The 7,341-nt window shown below is 40.6% G+C and overlaps 1 long non-coding RNA gene across 1 annotated transcript in view; it reads left to right on the top strand.

The window, feature by feature from the left end:
* The first annotated feature begins 6,703 nt into the window (after positions 1-6,703).
* The window catches only part of LOC131398959 (uncharacterized), a 32,871-nt gene continuing 32,233 nt past the window's right edge, over positions 6,704-7,341 (top strand). The window contains exon 1 of the long non-coding RNA XR_009217036.1: positions 6,704-6,773. This is a non-coding gene — a long non-coding RNA (uncharacterized LOC131398959). The remainder of the gene's footprint in view (positions 6,774-7,341) is intronic.

Below are 7,341 nucleotides of genomic sequence, written 5' to 3'. Positions count from 1 at the left end.
ATTTTGTTGTGGTAAGAACACTTAACCTGAGACTACCCTCTGAACAAAATTTAAGTGTATAAAACATTATTGGTGATAAGGTACAGCAGATCTCTAGAGCTTATTCATCTTGCTTAACTGAAACTTTATGCCTGTTGATTAATAACTCTCCATTTCCCTCTCTTTCCAGCCCCTGGCAACCACCATTCCACTCTTTGATTCTATGAATTTGACTTTTTTATTTTAGATACCTCATATAAGTGGAATCATGTCTTTCTGTGACTGGCTTATTTCACTTATAATATCCTCAAAGTTCATCCATATTGTCTCATATTGCAGAATTTCTTTCTTTTTTAAGTCTGAATAGTATTCTATTGTGTATACCACATTTTCTTTATTCATTCTTCTGTCAAGGGACGTTTAGGTTATTTCCACATCTTGGCTATTGTGAATAATGCTGTAATGAATACAAGAGTGCTAATATCTCTTCAAGATCCTGATTTCAATTCTTTTGGATGAGTACGCAGAAGTGGGATTGCAGGGTAGGATTTTGCAGACGTGGAGAGGAGACTGCTGGGAGACATGTCTGCAGTGTGTCCTCAGGTTATAAAAGTGCACTAGCCCTCTCCTGGGAGCACAGGAGAAGTGGCTGTTGGGTAAGGATATTTTTTGTCTTTGCAAACTGAGGGCTGGCTCTTTCTCCTTGGCTAGGTAGTTAACCAGTGCACCTTGTCTGCTCAGTCAGCCCCTCTCCACCCCTATTTTCTCAGGAGACAGTCTTATAAATCTGGCTAATAACTCCCATTTCATTTCCCCAAACTCCATTAGAGGGAAATTATAATGAAGCTCAAATACTCACCAGGTTATTCATGGGAAAGACCTTTGGCTTTTAAAAAATGCATTTTAGATGGCTGGATTAATCTAGTGGCACATTACAATACGGCCCTGCTGAAGTTTGCAGGAGATTCCTGGCACCTGGCATTGTGCATTACACAGTGCCGCCAAGGAGCATGAATTATCTTTACAGGAAGAGGCAGGAATTAATATGTCAGATGGAAAAGACCCACTGGCGGTGCCTGATGAAAGCCCAGGCCCCTTGCTCCTTGTCAAGGTTCTGCAAGGTTGGAGTCATAATCACATACCTCCAGAGCAAGCACACTGAGCAGACTCCTTTTGGGGAAGGGCACAAGGGCAGAGCAGCAGAGAATTTATGCACTGCCCTGCTCCATCTGGCCCTGTGCACCCACAGGGGTTGGGGCAGGAGTGTTTGTAGCCTTGGAAAGAGGCACTTACCTAGATGCTTAATTTATGACAGTCACATTGAAAAAAATGCTGATTGCATTCCTTTTATTACCTCCCTAGCACAGCAAGTTAATTAAAAAAAAGTATGATTGCTGTTTTGTGCTCACTTAAGAGGTTGATTTGTAATGTAAATATATGTGTTTGTATGGTACATACATTAATATAAAAATAAAAATAATGAAGATAGTATCTATCACTAAATGAGCTCCAGACCCTTGGGAAGGAGTTATACACAGATTGTTTATAACCCTGCCAAACCAACATTATTCATTTCATTTTACTGATGGAAAACTGAGGCTCAGAGTGGGTAAGGAGCTTGCCCGAAGTCACACAGCTGATAGGTGGTGTGTTGGGATTCAACCTAAGTTGTAAGATAGTATTTGTGGCAGGGTGAACTGAAACTTCTCTCCATACACCCTGCCCCAGTCCCACCGTCTGCCTCTACCTAACCCCCACCACTGTCAAGGGAGAACCTGGGCGTCAGAGGCAGGCAAGCTTGACAGCACGTGGTTCATTATTATGTAATGTGAGAAAGCTGAGGAATGGGACCTGGAGCAGACTGTATGCTGCCTACAAGAAAGCAATCTTAATGAGAAGACATAGCAGGGGCCGGCCCCGTGGCGCAGCGGTTAAGTGCGCCAGCTCTGCTGTGGCGTCCCGGGGTTCGGATCCCGGGCGTGCACCAACGCACCCCTTGTCAAGCCATGCTGTGGCGGTGTCCCACATAAAGTGGAGGAAGATGGGCATGGATGTTAGCCCAGGGCCAGTCTTCCTCAGCAAAAAGAGGAGGATTGGCAGATGTTAGCTCAGGGCTGATCTTCCTCACATACACACAAAAAAATAAGAAGACACAAGTAGGTTAAAAGTAAAAGAATGACAAAAGATATACTTTGCTAGCCACTAATCAAAAGAAAGCTGGCGAGAGGATATTAACATCAGACAGAGTAGATTACAGAACAAACAATATTTTCAGGGATAAAAATATGTCATTTCATAAAGATAAAGAGATCAGTTAATCAAGAGGACACGACAATTCTAAACATGTATGCACTGAATAACAGACTTTCGAAATACATGAAGCAAAAACTGATAAACTGCAAGAATAGATAAATCTACAATTATAGTTAGAAATTTCAATACCACTCTCTCCATAATTAACAGAACAAGGGGACAGAAGATTAGCAAGGATATAGGAGACTGGGCAACTCTATCAACCAAGTTGACCTGAGTGACATTTATAGACCACGTCACTCAACCACAGCAGAATATACATTCTTTGCAAGTGCACACGTACGTTTACCAAGATTCATCATACTCTGGTCGTAAAACAAGTTTCAATCCATTTAAAAAGATTCAAGTTATATAAAGTAAGTTCTTTGACCAGGGTGAAAGTAAATTACAAATCAATAACAGACAGATATTTGGAACATCTTCAAATAATTATAAATTAAATAACACATTTATAACTAACCAATGAGTCAAAGAAATTATATGGTTATCTCAATAGCCATAGAAAAAGCATTTAACAAAATTCAACATTTGTTCCTGATTAAAAAAAAAAACACAGAAAAACTCATAGGAAGCTAGCAGGAGAAGGGAACTTTCTCAACCTAATGAGGCATCTATGAAAAATGTATACCTAACGTCATAATTAATGGTGAAAGGCTAAATCCTTTTCCTCCCTTAAGATCAGAAATAAGACAAATGTCAGCTCTCACAACTTCTATTCAACATTGTACTAGAGGTTCTAACCAGGAAATTAGGAAAGATAAAGAAATAAAGACATTCAGTTTGGAAAGGGAGAAGCGAAGCTGTCTTTACTTGGAGACAATATGATCATCTATGATCAACTCGATCAACTAATAAGTGAATTATTGCAAGCCTGCAGGATACAATATCAATATACAAAAATCAATTTTATTTCTATATACCAACAATAAACAATCATGAATAGGAATCAAGAAAAAAATAACATAATTGACAGTAGCATCAAAAATATGAAGTAGGAATAAATTTGATAAAAGCTATGCAAGATCTCTACACTGGAAACTACAAAACATTGCTGACAGAACTTAAAGATCTAAATAAATTGAGAAATATACCTTGTTATAGATCAGTAGACCTAATATAGTTAAGATGTCAGTTTTCCCCAAATTTATCCATCTGTAGATTTAATGCAATCCCTACCAAAATCCCAGTCGTTTTTACGTAGAAACTGTCAGTTGGTTCTAAAATTCATATGGAAATGCCAAGAGCCTAGCATAGCTAAACACCTTTGGAAAAGAAACCTACCTGATTTCAGAACTGCTGAAATCAGGACTTCACGCACGCTCTTTCTTGTGTCTCTTTTTAAGAGCAAAACATTGTTGACAACTCCCTGGAAGTCTTCTCATTGATCTGAGGATGGGGACTGAGATTGAGGGGAGGGCGGGTCCCCAAAGGAAAATCTGAGGGCTGTTGCAGAGAAGAGGGAAATGGATAGATGTGGAACAGGCAGAAACAACAGATATCCATTGCAGGACGACCAGTGAAATAAATAGAATTCAGTCTGAGCCACTGTCGCTTTCTCTGGTAACTCCCAATAAAACATATATGGTTCCAGGGGGCGTGTATATGCTGAGGAAGCTACAAACCTCAGGGCCACAGGGCCTGAGAAACAGTGGAGGGAGGACCCAGGAGACTGCCCCTGATGAAGATGTGGGAATTTGAAATATCTTCTCTTGTGAGGCACAGGAAAAGTCCAAGTGAGCAAAGCTTCTAGCTTTGTTCCTCTCCCAGTGATGTTACCTTTAGAATTGTCCTCACCGTTGAGTGAAGAATTTCTTACATGGGATAGAGTCCAGGGCCTTGGCATGGCTGGGTGGACAGGATGGTGTGGCCGGAAGAAGCAGGAGGGGACTGCTCCTCCTCCTTCCGGGTCTAACCCCTTGGATGGAGGACGGCGTAAACGGTGGCCACTGGGGCAAGGCCGGGAAACCTTGGGTGCCAGAGAAAGTCTGTGAGGGAGAGAAAGAAAGAGTGACAGAGGGAGAGAAACAGACAATTCTCAGATGACACTGTGGATTGGAACAGCCAACTTCTGGTAGCAGAAAGGGCGGCTGCCTGAGCAATAACAGAGTGACACACAACAAAGTAAGTAACTCGCAACTTCTCTCAGAAATAGCGGCTCTCAGAGCCCACAGACCCAAACCGGGCCCCAGGGCCCCTTTCCCGACCCTGTTACTCTAGCTCACTGGCCAGGTCCAAGTAGCTGGGGAAATGTGTCCCCATCACTGGAAACTTCCAGGTGGCTGTCTCCATGCTGTAGGGTCCGGGGAAAGCAGATGGGAAACCTCAGATAGAGGAAGGCACTTCCCCTCAATGCAGTCTCATTCCTGCCCCCAGACCCACATCTTCCTGGGCACACACAAAGATGTGTGCTTGTCCTTTGGCCTCCAGAAAGACATTCCCAGTACACTGGAATGGTAATAAAACTGCAAAACGTCCTTAATGCCTACTATGCACCAGGCACTATTCTAAGTGCTGCCCAACATTAACTGAATGCTCGCAACAACTCCATGAGGGAGTTACTATTATTATCCCCATTTGACAGTTGAGGGAACCGAGGCACAGACATGTTAGGTAACTTACCCGTGATCCCACAACAAGTGGGAGTTGAGGCTGACACTGGAATCCACGCAGTTTGGCTGTGGAGCTCCCATTCTTAGCCACTGTGTTCCCACAGAACATATCATTCAGTGTCGGGACATTCTGGACTCTTCGGTTGTAAATAGCATTGCATGTGGGACAGCAAGTCTAACTCAGACTTCCTGCTCTTCTGTCTTTCCTCCATGGTGAGGGGAGTAACAGGCCTGCATGTCTTTCTACACTCCTTTCCATCCATCTCCGTCTTTCTGGAAAACAGCTACTTAAAGAACGCACCTGGTGCCATGAGAACACCAGCTAACACGCAGGCACAGTGTGGTCTAAATCCTGAAACATGAGACATTCTCCAAAGAAAACAAAGAAGTTAAGGGAACCTTAACTTCCTGGTCTTCTTCAAATAACTTTACTACATTCAGGTTTCTCCACAGATGCTTGCTTTACTACCATTGGCCCATACTGGTGATTTTTTTTCCAGAAAAAAGGAACATTTTGTCCCAAGATAACCTGGTAGCTCCTCAGAAGACTGAAACTTCTAGAACTTTTAAAATGATAGTTTCTCTCTAACTTCCAAGTCCTTAGTGGGCAAGGCTGTGTGTGAGGTGTGTGAGGAGAGAGAGAGAGAGGGAGGGAGGGAGGGAACAACCTGTGAGTTTTACCGCAGAATCCTACCACAGAGGATATCAGACCTAATATTAGAAACCAGGCAGCTGTATTGAGACTTCACCTCTTTTCTTTTAACTTTTTATTTTGAAGCAATTATAGGTTCACAGAAATTTGCAAAGATAGTAGAGAGAGGTCCCGTGTACCCTTTATCCAGTTTCCCTCAAAGGTAACATCTTACATAACAACAGAATAATATGAAAATCAGAAGATTGACGTTGGTACCATTGTTTTATACATGAGTGCCATTTTACCACATGAGTACATTTGTGTAACCGTCACTGTAATCAAGATCCAGAACTATTCTATTGCCACAAAGATCTCCCTCCTCCTCCTCCTCATTCCTAGCCCTTGGTGACTACTCATCTGTTCTCCATCTCTTTCATTTTGTCTTTTGAAAATGTTATATAAATGGAATCATAGATTATTTACCTTTAATATAACTATTGGTATGTTAGAGCCTAAGTCTGTCTTTTTATTTTTTGTGTTCTGTTTGTTCCTTTCATTTTTCTGTGTTGTTTTCCTGTCTTACCTTTGGTTATTTGAACATTTTTAGAATTCCGTTTTGCTTTCTCTAGTGTTTCTGAGTGTACTCTTTGTGTAGATGTTGTAGTGGTTGCTCTAGGTGTTGTACTATGCGTACGTAACTTATAATCATCTACTGCTGTTGACACTTTACCAGTTTGAGTAAAGTGCTGAGACCTTACCTCCTTTTAAATTCCTTTACTCTCCCTTGTTTATAATGTAATTTTCTTAAATATTTCCTGTATGTACATTTAGAACCACATCCAACGATGTTATGATTTTTGCTTCAACCAAACACAATTTAGAAAACTCAAGCAAAGAAGTCTATTGTATTTATCTTATTTATATTCTTTCCATTGTTCTTTCTTCCTTCCAGATGTTCTAAGAATCCTTCTTTTACCATTTTCTCTCAATTCAAGAATTTCTTTTAGCTATTTTAGGGTATGTCTGCAGGCCACAGATTCTTCCAGTTTTCCTTCATCTTAAAATGTCTGGATGTTATCTTTATTCCTAAAGGATATTTTCACTGGATACAGAATTCTGGGCTGACTTTTTTTTTTTTTTTTTTTTTTAGCCCTTGGAAAATGTTGTGCCACTTCCTTCTGGGCTCCATGGTTTCTGATGAGAAATCTGCTGTTGTTCAAATTGTTTTTCTTTTAAAGGTAAGATATCATTTCTCTCTTACTACTTTCAAGAATTTTTCTTTGTCTTTAGTTTTCAGAAGTTTCACTACGATGTGTCTTGGTGTGGTTTTCTTTGGGCTTATCCTGTTTGGGGTTCATTCAGCTTCTTGGATCTGTAAGTTTATGTCTTTTGCTAAATTTTGGAAAATATCCAGCCATATTTTTTCTAATGCTTTTTCAGCCCTCCTCCCCTCTCCTCTCCTTCTGGGACTCTGATGATGTGAATGTTAGATCTTATATTATGGTCCCACAAGTCCCTGAGGCTCTGCTCATTTTATTTTCGGACTATTTTCTCTCTTGTTCAGACGGGATAATTTCTATTGTTCTATCTTCAAATTTATTTATCCTTTCTTGTCCTCTCCATTCTGTTCCTGAGCCTGAGTTCCTGCTATGTTTTTAACATTTTGATCATCATATTTTTTCAGTTCTCAAATTTCCATCTAGTGCTCCTTTACATCTTCTATTTCTTGGCTGAAATTGTCTTTTTTTAAGTATGTTTGTTATTGGTTGTTGGAGCATTTTTATGATGGCTGCTTTAAATTCCTTA

The sequence above is a fragment of the Diceros bicornis genome, chromosome 36 (assembly GCF_020826845.1).
Source record: "Diceros bicornis minor isolate mBicDic1 chromosome 36, mDicBic1.mat.cur, whole genome shotgun sequence".
NCBI classification, from domain to species: domain Eukaryota; kingdom Metazoa; phylum Chordata; class Mammalia; order Perissodactyla; family Rhinocerotidae; genus Diceros; species Diceros bicornis.
Note: the sequence above shows the minus strand (reverse complement) of the source record. Positions and strands in the feature narration are given on the sequence as shown.